The following is a 14,274-nucleotide window of genomic DNA, read 5'->3' on the forward strand; positions in this document are numbered from 1 at the left end:
ACAAGGTTGAGCAGTGGTGAGGGTAAGGGCATGCCCCTCTAAGCCTGGGGACCTCTGTTCAGTCTCTGGAACTCATGTGGAAGAGACATACGTCCCATGATGTAACCACTTGATCTCCACACTCAGACACAAATATTTTTAAAAAGATGAAAAGGTTTCTAAACAAAATGAAAAGGAAGGGGAAAGAAGAGGAAAAGAAAAAAAGGAAGATGAAAGATTCATCATACACCAGGCAACTTTGATGAACCGAAGTTTTATAACTGATTCTCCACAAGTCCTCTCTGCAACCCTCAAGTCTACGTTGGATTCAATACTTCATTCTTTGTTCATCTTCTTAACCATCGGTCATATGTAACTAATAGCACGCTTCCTTCTTGTTGCAAGACGCCAGGTTTGTATACAAAGGGTGCTGCTCCCTGTTGCCTTCTCCAGACAGGGTATCTCTGTACCTACCCTCGCTGTCCTGGAACTCCATCCATAGACCAGGATGACTTCAAACTCGGAGACCCCCTGGCCTTGGCCTCCCAGGATGTTGGGATTAAAGGCATGTACCACCCACCCCCACCCAGCACTAGGGAGGCAGATGCAGGTGGATCTCTGAGTTTGAGGCCAGAGTGTTCTACAAAGTGAGTTCCAGGACAGCCAGAGCTACACAGAGAAACCCTGTCTCAAAGGAAGGAAGAGGATAGGGAAGAGAGGAGAAAATGAAAAGGAAAGAAAAGGAAAGATTCTGGGTTATGGAGATGCCTGTTGGTTCAAAGGACTGTCTGCCCTTCCAGAACACCAGGGTTTCATTCCCAGAACCTAAATGGTGAATCACAATCATCTATTACCCCAGCTTCAGGGGATCCGACCTTTACTGACAGTCTTGCCATTGAGGCTGGCCTCAAACTCATGTAGTTGTGAATTACCCTTAAAGTCCTGTTTTCTGTCTGATAGTACAGCATCCTCCCAGTACACCTAGTCTCACACAGAATACTTGACATCAGATATGCACTGTTCTTCTATTTTTCACACCAATTCTCATCAACTGGGGGTACTATAATTCGATACCAACCTTATCTGCCTGAGTTAAGGTTAGATCCCACCCTTGAGTTAATGGTTCAGTCCCTAGACTTTGTCGCCTCTTTGGAGTCTTTCTGACTAGCTAGATGTATTTGGGACTCCCTTATCTTTGATCATTTGCTACCGTTCTCACAGAACTTACAAAGGAGCCTTCACTTGCCAGCTTCTTGCAGCTCTCTCAAAGATGAGCAGTTTAACGGTACACAGGGCAGGCTGGGTTCTGGCAGAGTCAGGAACACAAAGCTCTGTCTGCTGGTTGGTACCAACCTCTTTGAAGGCAGGTAGGACTAACCCAGAATTTATAGGTTCCTGAGCCTTTCGTCCCAGCTTCCTGGAAGCCAATGGATGAGTCTACAAATCACAACCCTAACATCTAAGTCATTGCTATAACTCATTCAAAGGTCTTCTTGCCTCGGGCTCTCCATAATCTCATTAGCATTAATCCAGGAGTGGAACATTGTGCAAGATCAGGAGCTTATAACACATGACAGAAGATACTATTAACACTCGTGAACGTTCAAGGACTTTAGGGGTAAAGCCAAGATATACTTACTCTATCAGGCTTTTTTCACCATTTGTTCACTGATCACAGCCCCCCTCCCTCTTCTCCTCCCAGTTGCACCATTACAAATTCCTCCCTTAATTGGTCCCTTCCCTTCATATTTATTCAATGTATCTTTTGTTTGTTGGCCCTCCTCCTTGGCCAAACCAGATCTGGGGTTCACCAGGATGCACTACCACACCCACAGTCTTTCTTTGGGGTGCACAAACCTTGTGAGCCCCTAGGTTTAGAGTATCTACATTGGACGAGACATCTATCTACAGTAAGTCCGCATTGTAACGGGTTTCTAGGAAAGTAATGGGAAAAGTTCTATTCCCCAAGGGAGTTATAAAGAATAGGGAGAAATTAGCCACAGGCTAGAATGTACCTGCACAGTCCCAGGACCTGCTTGACAATCCCACAAATACGATGCTCAAGAGTTTAGTTCCCAGCATAGAGACAGAATAGGAGACTGAAGGTTCATGAAGTGATCCATTCCTGTAAGCACTGGAGACAGGGGAAATTAAGATTTCAACGTCAATAGGCTGTAGTAGCCAAGCTTTTAATCTAAGCAGAGGCAGGTATATATCTGAGTTTAAGGGCACCCTGGTGTCTACAGGGAGTCCCAGGCCAATCAAAGAAAACCCAATCTCAAAAAAAAAAAAAAAAAAGAAAAGAAAAGAAAAGAAAAGAGAAAAGAGAAAAAGAAAAGGAAAAAGAAAAAAGAAAAGACATTCCAGGCCATTTTTGTTCATGAGACTTAGACCTGAGGGAGGAACAAAGACTTGAATAAGTAAGTTACTGGCATGTGCATCAGGTACCTCTCTGATGGATATCCTTGAACTAGGGTTATGGAGGTCTGTGAGCCACCCTCTAGGTCCAGGGAATCAAACCCAGGTCATTTCCAAAAGCAGCCAGTGCTCTTAATGGCTGAATCATCTCCGCAGCCTCTAAGCTTTGGGCTTTTAAGGTTTTGCTTTAGACAGTTTCAAATTTTGAATGTGAAGTAAAAATGTTGTGGATTTTATATATAGACTGCTGAGGAGGGATAGCCCATGGATAATGAGGCTTTACAGTTTGGAGGTTTTTTTGTTTGTTTGTTTGTTTGTTTGGGTATTCGGTTTCTCTGTGTAGCCCTGGCTGTTCTATAACTCACTCTGTAGACCAGGCTGGCCTCGAACTCAGAAACCCACCTGCCTCTGCCTCCTGCCCTGATGAGGAGTGGATCATATGATTCTTCTCCCCATTTTAACTGGTCAAACAAAGGCCAGAGACTATGATTGGGGAGTGGAAAGGTAGAGCTGGATGTTTTAGAGAAGGGGAAAGAGGAAGAGAGAGAGAGAGAGAGAGAGAGAGAGAGAGAGAGAGAGAGAGAGAACCAAGGAAACACAGGAGAGGAAGACAGAGAAAGAGGAGGTGGAAGATGGCCCAGAACCATGTGGCCTGGAGAAGCCACACGTAACAATGGGTCTCCTAGCTGGGGAATAGTGTAGTGCAGTGGTAGATCTGCCCAATCTAGGCATGCAGCTTATAAATATTATAATTGAGTTGTGTGTTCTTTGCAAGGGGCTTATTAGGGTTGGTTAAGTTGTTTTTTTGTTTATTGAGACGGGGTTTCTCGGTATAGCCCAGGCTTTCCTGGAACTCAGAGACCCACCTGCCTCTGGTCAGAACTGGGATGTGGTGGGTGAGAAGTTTTTAAGGAGATCATCTGAATAGGATTTAGAAAAGTGTTAAACTTAGCAAAAACTAAGGCTACTCTGGCCAAAGCATCAATTTCTGGGCGGGAGGTAGTAGCACATGACTATAACCCCAGCAGCCGGGAGGCAGAGGCAGCAGGGTTTTGAATGCCAGGCTAGGCTTTGGCTATATTACAACACCATGTCTCAAAAACAAATCAAAGTACCTTTTCTATGGAAACTAAACCAGGACAAAACAATTGGTATCTCAGTCTTATGATGTCTGGTCCCTCTACTGACTCAACCTTTGAGTCAGTCTGCTATTTTCTTCATAGAAACATGTTAACGATAACTGCTTTTGACCCACTCTTTCTCCCAGGGAGAGCTAGAATGTCCTTCTCTTTCCCTTTGATTGGACTGGACTCTGACTTATTTGGGGCAGGGGGTCCTGAGGCTGAGCTTCAGGGGCATCTGCCTTTCATACACTCAGCTGTCCCTTTAATGCACAGTGATGCTCTTCTGACGCCCAAGGGAGCCAGGCAGAGATACTGTGCAGAAGCGAACCAAGGCTCTGCCAACCACAAAGCCCCACTGGGACTGGTACCAACTAGCCTTTGAATCTGATTGCTCTTTCAGTCCCCCCTGTAGACCAGTTACTGCCCTGTAAAGAATCCACCTAATCCACAGAAAATTGTGGCAAGTAATAAACTAATATTTTACCATCTGTCTCAGTTAGGGTTTTATTGCTGTGAAGGGACACCCTGACCAGGGCAACTCTTATAAAAGAAAACACTTTATCTGAGGCTGGCTTACGGTTGGAGGTTCAGTCCATTATCATCATGGCAGTGTCCAGGCAGACACCTTGATTCAAAGGCAGCCTATCTGAACACTGGGCATAACTTGAACATATAAAACTATATAAAACTATAAAACTATAAAACTGCCTCCACAGTGACACACTTCCTCCAACAAGACCACACATCCTAAAGGTACCGTTCTCTATGGGCCAAGCATTCAAACACATGGGGGGAGGGGAAAGAGACCAATTCAAACCACCGCAGCATCGTTTATTGGATGTAACCATTAAGGGAATTGAAGAGAGGGATCTTTGAGGGGAGAGGAGCCAACATTCACAGTATACAACCAGCAGACTTTGAAATGGCAGCACTCCGGCTATCACTGAGAAATCCGCCTGCCTCTGCCTCCCAAGTGCTGGGATTAAAGGTGTGCACCGCCACTGCCTGGCTAGGAAAGCTCTTTAATAGTTAGCATTCCTTGAAAGTACAGGACTTCTCCACCTTTAGAATACCAATCTGCTTTAGAATGATGTTCAATTCCAACTTTGTTTTGGGGATGCTGAACTAAAGCCTCAGCTCCCAACTTTTCATTCTTCCTCTACATATATATCTAGGCCAGGTCATTAGAGTAGAAGTCTGTATATAAAAAGAATCTCCACTTCTTTCATTACAAATGTTAGCCATGCTGGGTTGCTTGCTCACTCCTGTAATCCTACTACAAGGTAGGCAGAGAGGCTCAGGGCTTCAAGGTCAGCCTCGGTTCAGCCACATCCAGTCAATTCAAGGCTAGCCTGGGCTACATGGGAGTTAGGAACAGAGATGCCCTTAATGGGGTATAAAGGTGCTTCTCCCGTGAGCCTAAAGACCTGAGTTCAATTCCTAAGGATCCACAGAAAGGTGAAGGGAGAGAACTAACGGAAAAATTGCCTCTGATCTCCACAGACAAGCTATGGCATGCACGCATACACACTAAAAACAAACAAATGAAAAGTTAAAAAAACAAAAAACAACAGGCTGGACGGTGGTGGCACACACCTTTAATCCCAGCACTTGGGAGGCAGAAGCAGGCAGATTTCTGAGTTCGAGGCCAGCCTGGTCTACAAAGTGAGTTCCAGGACAGCCAGAGCTACAGAGAAACCCTGTCTCGAAAAAAAAAAAAACCAAAAAAACCAAAACAAAACAAAAAAACAAAAACAAAAACCAAACCTGCAAGCAATATAAGCAAAATGTTGCATGTTATTTCTCCTATACTCCAACAAGGCTAGTGTATAGAAATTCTCCTGCTTATTAATTGAATAAAATAACTTTAATTATTCATCTGGGAGCTTACTCACTTCACTATAAACTTCACTCTGAAATAAATGCCTCCACAATCTTTTCTATTTTTTCCCCCACTTTGTGTCTTTGTTCTCTTTGACCTTCTGGGAACTGTGTTTAGAACAAACATAGCCCAGGACATGAATAATACTCTGTATTAGTCAGGCATCTCTAGGGTCACAGAACTTATAGAACATCTCTCTATATTAAAGAAATATAATTACTTATAGTCTGTAGTCCAACTAACCCAACGATGGGCAGCCGTGAATGGAAGTACAAGAATCTCGGTCCCACAGGCTGGTTATTTCAGCTGGTCATCTGTATAAGCAGGAATCCTGAAGAGGTAGGTTCTAACCAACGCGCTGTCCAAGCAGGCGAAGACTCTTCCTTCTTCTAATGTCCTTCTATAGGCCCCCCAGCAGGTGTGGCCCAGATTAAAGGTGTGTATCACCACACCTGGATCTGGAGCTTGCGCTATCCCAGACTGGCCTTAAGCTCAGAGATCTGCTTGCCTCAGTCTCCTGGGGATTAAAGGTATATATATATATATATATATATATATATATATATACATACCCTTGCCTGGACCTAAGCTTTTCATGGCCACTATACCTCAAGATCTCCAGACAAGATCTGTTTCAGAAGCCTGTGTCTTCCAGCCTCAAGATCTAGATCACCGGTGTTTGCCCTTTGTCTCTGGATTTGTAGTTCATTCCAGATGTAGTCAAGTATAATAATAAATAAATCTTTGGGCTGGAGCGAGCAGGGACTGAGTGAAAATGGTTGACTGGAAGGAGCAGAGGCCCTAAAGATTCAATTCCCAACAACCACATGAAGGCTCACAACCATCTGTACAGCTACAGTGTACTCATATACATAAAATATACATAAAATAAAAAATCTTTTTTAAAAAAGAAAAAGCTATATAAGTACCCTGACGTCATTGATTGTAATTGCAGCTATTACTTACTAATTATATACATTAAGCACCTTTCTCCCTTCTCCCATATTTTCAAATTCCAAATTTCTCTGGAGTTTTTGATCATTGCATAGTTGGGAGTAAGAAATTGGATTTTTTTTTTTTTTTTTTTTTTTTTTTTGGTGGCTGGAGAGATGGCTCAGCAGTTAAGAGCACTGACTGCTCTTCCAGAGGTCCTGAGTTCAATTCCTAACAACCACATGGTGGCTCACAACCATCTGTAGTAGGATCCCGTGCCCTCTTCTGGGGTGTCTGAAGAGAGCAACAGTGTACCCACATACATGAAATAAATAAATAAATCTTAAAAAGAAAAAAAAAAGAAAGAAAAGAAATTGGATATTTTAAAGCCTGCTGAGATTTTTGTTTTATGCATATGAGTATTTTGCTTAAATGTTTGTCTGTGTGCCATGTGTGGGCAGTGCCTTGAAGGCCAGAAGAGGCATGCCCTGGGGTTGGAGCTGTGGATGGTGGTATGTCTGAGCTTAAATTCCAGAACTCCCAATGACACTGTGTGCTGGGAGCTGAGCCTGGCTCCTTCAGAAGCCCAGCCAGCCCTCTTCACGGCTCCAGCCTCTGGAGGTCTCGCTTTCCTAAGGGAATCTCCATAACTAACGTCTTCTATGTGGTATATTGCCAGCTTTATCAGAACTGCTTACAGTTTTTCATATTGTTGAGAGTTTGGGAGTTGGTGGGTTGATCAGTTTTATGTTGCTTTCTTTGAGACTGGATCTGAGTGGCCTAGAACCTAGTGATCCTCTTGTTTCATTGTCCCGAGTGCTAGGATTCTAAGCGATCATTATCTTATCTAGCTAAATTGTATGTCTTACACGAAATGATTCTGCAACCTCACTGACAAAATTCCTTTGCTTCTAATATAGCAGTTGCCTAACCTCTCCACTCCTTTTGGTCTGTTGGCTTCTTACCACTTCACACATTAGCTACTTATTCCACTTGTGATCTCCCCACATCGTCTCAAATCACTGCTTCCCTGAGACATTAACCTCTACCCTCTGCATTTGCCTAAGACTTTGAGTATTTGAAGTAAGCATTGCAAGCCTCCAGCTCAGTTTAATTCAGTCAGGGCTCGAGCCCTCAGGTGCCAGCTATTATGTCAGCCAGGAATGAGTAAGGTTGCCATCCAGGGACTCTCAACCTAATGGAGATTCGAGATAAGGGAAAGAATTTAATGAAAAGGAGGAGGTTTTATAAATAAACAAAGTTAGCTGGGTAGAAACACAGAGGGGACCAGAAATGGTTTTGGGGGATGGGACAGCCTAGGCTAAGCTTTGATGGACAAAAAAAATCTGTAACCCAGGTTTTCTGAGGACATATGTGTGCTGGCACCTAATTCTAACCTTACATTGGACTCTTACTTCATGGCTGGACACACACCACTCCCCCTCCTTCCCCTCTACCCCGCCTCGTATAATTTGTCTGTCTTTCCCTGCCTTTTAAGGGAATTTTTTTGTGTGTATTTAGCCCCTGGATTTAATTTCACTGGATCGGACTGTAGTAATGTTTCTGTACATTTGCCCAGTGACCCTCTGCTAATGGGTGTATTCTTTATAGGCCAATAAACAAAGGAATAAAGCCAGCTTTCGGGCCAACTCCCATCTCTGCCTCCTTTTTCTCTCTTTGCGTTTCACCCATCCTCAGTGGTACTCTCTTTAAATGAAACATTTCCTGAGTGACTCAAATAGACGTTGCCTCTATTAAGCCATAGTTACATTGGCCAGTCCATCCAATGGAGGGTTCGTTTTACTGGAAAATGTTCTTTCCCAGACAGAGAGCCAGCCAGTGTGGGATGGAAGGATGATCTGATGTCCAAAGATTTCTTCCCCAGGGCCAGAGAGAACCTCAGAGCAGTCTAGGCTTACATGGGGTGTGGTGGCATGTGACAGTAATTCTAGCACTTGGAAAGCTGAGGCAGGAGGGTCCTGAGTGCCAGGCTAACCTGGGCTCAGCAATAAAATTAGTCTCAAAAGAGACAACAACAACAAAAAGCTTATTCCTGTTGTAACCTCACACCAGCAATCTGTTCAGATTTCCAGGTGCAAGAAGACGATGGTTGCCCCAGAGAAGCAGCCTCGTCAAGGTGAACCAGGCTTCTAAGTCACCAAGCAAGACTGCAGTACAGGTTACTGGAGTTGATTCTGTTTCTGGGCAGGGAGGGTTTCCGGTGGGTCTGTGTGTGAGGATTACCCATCACACACATGTATGAGGTCCAGATGCACAGGTACACATCTGGGATGAGATGCACATCTCCAAACCCTGGTAGTTTATTACCAGAAACCTGTGGTTTAATCGTCTAAGAAGGAAATCAAAGATAGCTCCCCTGCTTCCCACTCCCAGAAACCCCGAACGCTTAGGAAATCCTAGTGCCCCCTTCTGCTCACTACCATAAATGCTACTGGGAAGCCTACGACCAGATGCAGAGTCACGTCTCTAATATAATGGGGATTTCTCTGTTGTAGCCCAGACTAACTTTAAATTCATTGTGATTCTTCTGGCTCACCATGGCTTCCAGTTGGCTATATCTCGTTAGGAATATGGAATTTTAAGATGACAAAGAGACATGCCACAGTGAGATGACTCAGTGGGTAGGAGCCACATGATCTGATATCGATCCCTGGAATAGACTAGAAGGAGACACACTCTGTGTCACAGCATACTTGCACTCACACACACATGATGCACAGTCACACACATGATGCTCACTTGGGACACACACACTCCCTAGATACCATTCACTCATTGCTGGTCATTGCTGCTAATTCTGACTTTAGATAACCAAGGGATGGGGATTTAGCTCACTGGTAGATTCCGTGCCTAACGAGGATTCAGTCCTGAGCTCTGAAAAAGGAGAGGCAAAATTATCCTTAAAAAAGGGGTGGGGGGGCTGGAGAGATGGCTCAGTGGTTAAGAGCACTGACTGCTCCTCCGAAGGTCCTGAGTTCAAATTCCAGCAACCTCATGGTGGCTCACAACCATCTGTAATGAGATCTGACGCCCTCTTATGGAGTGTTTGAAGACAGCTACAGTGTACTCATATATAATAAATAGATAAAATTTTTAAAAGTTTCTGAAGGGGCCCGAGAAATGATTCAGTGGTTAACTAAGGTCCTGGATTCAATTCCCAGCACCCACACGGTGGCTCACAACCGTCTGTAACCCCAGTTCAACAGACTATGAAACCCTTTTCTGGCCTTGCCAGGTACTAGGTACACACCAGGTACACAGGCTAACACACAAACAAAACACCCATACATGCAAATTTTTTAAAAAGTAACAACAAAAAACATTGAAATAAACAAACAAAAAACTCATAGCAACTGACTTGAAGTAACCAAACGACACATTGGTAGTATAATAAAACAACGAACTTGACGCTCCCAAACCTGGAGATAAAACCTTGGGCCTTGAAAACAAATGAAAAAGAGGGGTAACCAGGAAGAAAGAAGAAAGGGGGTTACCAGAAAGTAATGAAACTAGCTTAAAACTGGATTTTTGTATTTTTAGTAATTTTGTTTTTTTTTTTTTTTTGGTTTTTTTTTTTTTAACTGAGACAGAGTTCTGTTATGGAGTACAGGCATAAACTGGATATTTGTTTGGATATTTGTTTGTTTTGTTGTTAAGATAGGGTCACACTATATATAATGCTGATTAGCCTTGCCTGGGACTCCCTAAACATGTAGACCACCCACAATGTCCCCAAACCCTCCAAAATCCACCTGCATCACTTCATCAGTGCTGGGATCAAAGGCTCAAGACAAAATGGACTAAAAAATGCCTTAGAGTCAGGCAGTGGTGGCCCATGCCTTCAGTCTCAGCACTTGGGAGGCAGAGGCAGGCGGATTTCTGAGTTCAAGGACAGTCTGGTCTACAGAGTGAGTTCCAGGACAGCCAGGGCTACACAGAGAAATCCTGTCTCAAAAAAACAAAAAACAAAAAACAAAAAACAGACAAACAAACAACCCTTAGAATTGGGTATGGTGGCCCAGGACCTAGAACTCTGCAGGCAGAGGCAGGTGGACCTTGGTGGGCTTGAGGCCAACATGGACTTCAATATGGTCCCAGGACACCCAGGTCAACATAATGATGAGAGACCATGACTCAAAAAAAGGTTTTTTTAAAGATTTGTTTCTTTATTTATTATATGTGTGTACACTGTAGCTGTCTTCAGATACTCCAGAAGAGGGCGTCAGATCTCATTACGGATGGTTGTTGTAAGCCACCATGTGGTTGCTGGGATTTAAACTCAGGACCTTTGGAAGAGCAGTTGGTGCTCTTACCCACTGAGCCATCTCACCAGCCCCAAAAATTGGTTTTTTTAATGTGTGTGTGTGTGTGTGTGTGTGTGTGTGTGTGTGTAGGTGTGTGTGTGTAGGTGTGTGTGTGTGTGTGTGTAGGTGTGTTCGAGTGCATGTATATACAGGAGCACAGAAGTGTGTGCATATATGGGAGAGAACAACTTTCAGGAGTTGTTCGTGTGCTTTCAGGATCTGGGTCCTAGGATCTACCTGAGGTCTTCAGACATGGCAGCACATGCCCTTCGTGCCTTATCCTCTCACCAGCCCACAAACTAGATCCCCAGATGTCTATTCAGCCAAACAGCATATGGTGCTTTCAGATCTTCTTTCTCCCTTGCCCACCTCTCCTATCTCCTAAGGTGCTCACTCCTCTTTGGGAGCCCTCTCTCACAGCCTTGTTCTGAACATTTTGTTCTTGTTTTCACTGCCCCCGCCTCAGACTTCCTTCAGGGACCTGGGGACGGCACCCCCTCCTACAGTCTGGGGAGGCTCTCCTCAACTGTTGCCTCTGGGTAGGCCAGCATACTGAGGTCATCGCCGGCTCCGCCAGATGATTGGCTTGGGTTCAGTTTTCTCATCTGTCTGAGGGGAAACAGGATTGTTCACTGGGCTCTGCGCAACGCCTTAGATCTGTTTTGCATCTACTCCCATTTCTTCCTCATCCACACCTCTTCCTTCCTGACTTTCCCCAGACCAGAATCACTTCTGTTGTCCAGCCTCTGCCATGTATGGAGTAGCGAAAAGGAACTCCAGACAGGGCCACCAGCAAGAACTGGGTCTAATAGGCAGGTTTGCTGGAGGCACTAAATCTGGGTGGTTTCTTAACTCTCTAGGGAGTATGAGGGGGCTTATGGAGTGTGTCAGCATTTTCTCCTGATTATTTTGGTTGTTTCCCTTCCTCCCTACTAGGCTGACCCACCCATCTCCTCCCCTCCCTTTCACATTTATTCCTTCTTCCCTCCTAGGCTGTCTCTGCACTCCCCTCTCACTAGCTCATCAAAGAAGTCATAATGTGCACACAGAGGACTGTCAGTGACATTATAGCAGGGTTACTACTTCTGTAATGGCACACCATGACCAAAAAGCAAGTTGGGGAGAAAAGTGTTTATTTGGCTAGGATTTCCAGATCATAATCCATCATTGGAGGAAGTCAGGACAGGAATTCAATCGGGGCTGGAACCTGGAGGTATGAGCTGATACAGAGGCCATGGAGGGGTGCTGCTTACTGGCTTGCTTCCCATGGCTTGCTCAGCCAGCTTTCTTATAGAATCCAGGGCCACCAACCCAGGGGTGGCATCACCCACAATAGGCTGGACTTGTTGCGGGCCAACCAGCAGCTCGAGAGGAATGGTTCAACTGAGATGGCAGCTCGGGCTGAAAGAGAGGAACTAAACAGACAGAAGAAAGAACGGAGCCAAGTCAAAACCAACTCTGATCAAAGCTCAATTTTACTATATCAACACGCAGTTATGAAGGAGGGGAAGGGGGGAGCCGATTCCTGCCAAATAGTCCTGGGGACCAGTAGCAGGGTGACCACGTGTATGGCTCCGAACAGCAAAGCAGCAGGTTCTAGCAGTGGGTGTGGCAGAACAATTGAGCAGCAAGCTCCATCCAGGTGTAAACAGTGGAACCATTAAGGCTGGCGGGAGGGGAGACTACATGGACTCTCCCCCATCAATCACACTAATTGAGAAAGTGCCCTTCAGCTAGATCTCATGAAAGCATTTCTTCAACTGAGGCTCCTTTCTCTTTAATGACTCTTGATTGTTTCAAGTTGACACACAAAACCTGCCAGTATGTCAAGTTTATCCATAATTGGTGTGCTTAAGAACTTTCTTGATGACAGGAGTGTTTTAGACAAGGTTTCTATTGCCCCGATGAAACACAGTAGCCAAAGGCAACTGGGAGAAGAAACGGTTTATTCCAGGCTACACTTCAGATAATAAAAAGTTCATCACTGAAGGAGACAGGGCAGCTACTCAGGCAAGGCCGGAACGTCAAGACAAGAGCTGATGCAGAAGCCATAGAGGAGTGCTGCTTACTGGCTTACTCAATCTGCTTTCTTATAGCACCCAGGATCACCAGCCCAGCGGTGGCACTATCTTCAATAGGCTGGACCCTTCCACTAAGAAAACGCACTACATAGACTTGCCTAGTGGTGGATCTTACAGGGGTATTTTCTCAGTTGAGAGTCCCCTTTCCCAAATGACTCACTCATTCATATATTAAGCTGACATAAAACTGGCCAGCAGAAAAGGCAAATAAAAGTCCATTCAAATGACCAGATCAGACAGAATGATGTCTGCCTATTACATGATCTGAGGGGGTGGTGGTGGTGGGAATAGACAGAAATAAGTCAAGACAAGTGAGTAACCTTGCTTCTCAGTTTTGGAAGGCTTCCTGTGACACTTTGTCATTGATATTCCAAAACCCAAGATTCATAACACCAGTATAAACAAAACCAGAGGCAGATTTCTGTGAGTTCGAGGTCAGCCTAGTCTACGTATGGAGTTTCAGGCTAGCAGAGTTACTATAGTGAGACCCTGTCTCAAAACAAACAACAATATCAAAAAACCACAAAACCAAAGATAAGATTAGCTGCCACCTTCTCTAGTGGAGCTCCTCCATATTTGAAAAGGGTTTGGAAACTTGTAAATGCCTCAACTTTTTATAAGCCAAAGCACTCAGCCTTTCTCTTGGGCAGATCTCAAGTGATAGTTTTTCACTCTTGGATGTGAGACTAAGTTGTTATTTCAATGGGAAAAATCAAGAAAGTAACAAAGACTAGACCTTGGTGTTGGGTAGGGTGGAACACTCCTTTATCCCAGCATTCGGGAAAGCCCAGGCAGGAGTTCCTGGCCAGTCAGGGCTACATAGTGACAACATACCCTTTCTGTTTGTTTTTCGAGACAGTGTTTCTCTGTGTAGCCCTGGCTGTCCTGGAACCCACTTAGACAACGCTGTCCTCAAACTCACAGAGATCTGCCTGTTTTGCCTCCTTAGTGCTGAGATTAATGCATGTACCATTAGAGTCAACCGGCTTGACACCCTATCTTAAAAACAAACAAACAAAGAAACAAAAAACTGGATGGTGGTGGCGAATGATTTTAATCTCAGAACTTTGGAGGAAAAGGCAGGTAGATCTCTGAGTTCAAGGCCAGCCTGGTCTAGAGTGAGTTCTATACTTTAATGTGACAATGACTTTAATCTTGCAAGCACTGAGCAAATCTAGGGCAAAACTCACAGAAGTCAGTGCAAACAACTAAAATCAGAAGATCTCCAAACGGATTCTTCCCTGAAGTGACTGATAAGTATAAAAATGACATTAAACAAACAACAAACAAACAAAGAAACCCATGTTTATATTAAAGGTTTCCCAACTGGTGACGCTCTTTATGACATAAAAGAACAGCTAGACGATAAGGATCAAATATCAAATATTCCGATGAGAGAAACTTTGTACAGAGCATATAACAGACCAATATTTACTGTGCTATCATTGGGGTGCACACCTTTAGTCTCAGCACTTGAGAAGCAGAGACAAGAGGATCTCTGGGAGTTCAAAAACAGTTTGGTCTACCTAGAG

Source organism: Mus musculus, chromosome 6 (genome assembly GCF_000001635.26).
Source record: "Mus musculus strain C57BL/6J chromosome 6, GRCm38.p6 C57BL/6J".
In the NCBI taxonomy this organism is placed as follows: domain Eukaryota; kingdom Metazoa; phylum Chordata; class Mammalia; order Rodentia; family Muridae; genus Mus; species Mus musculus.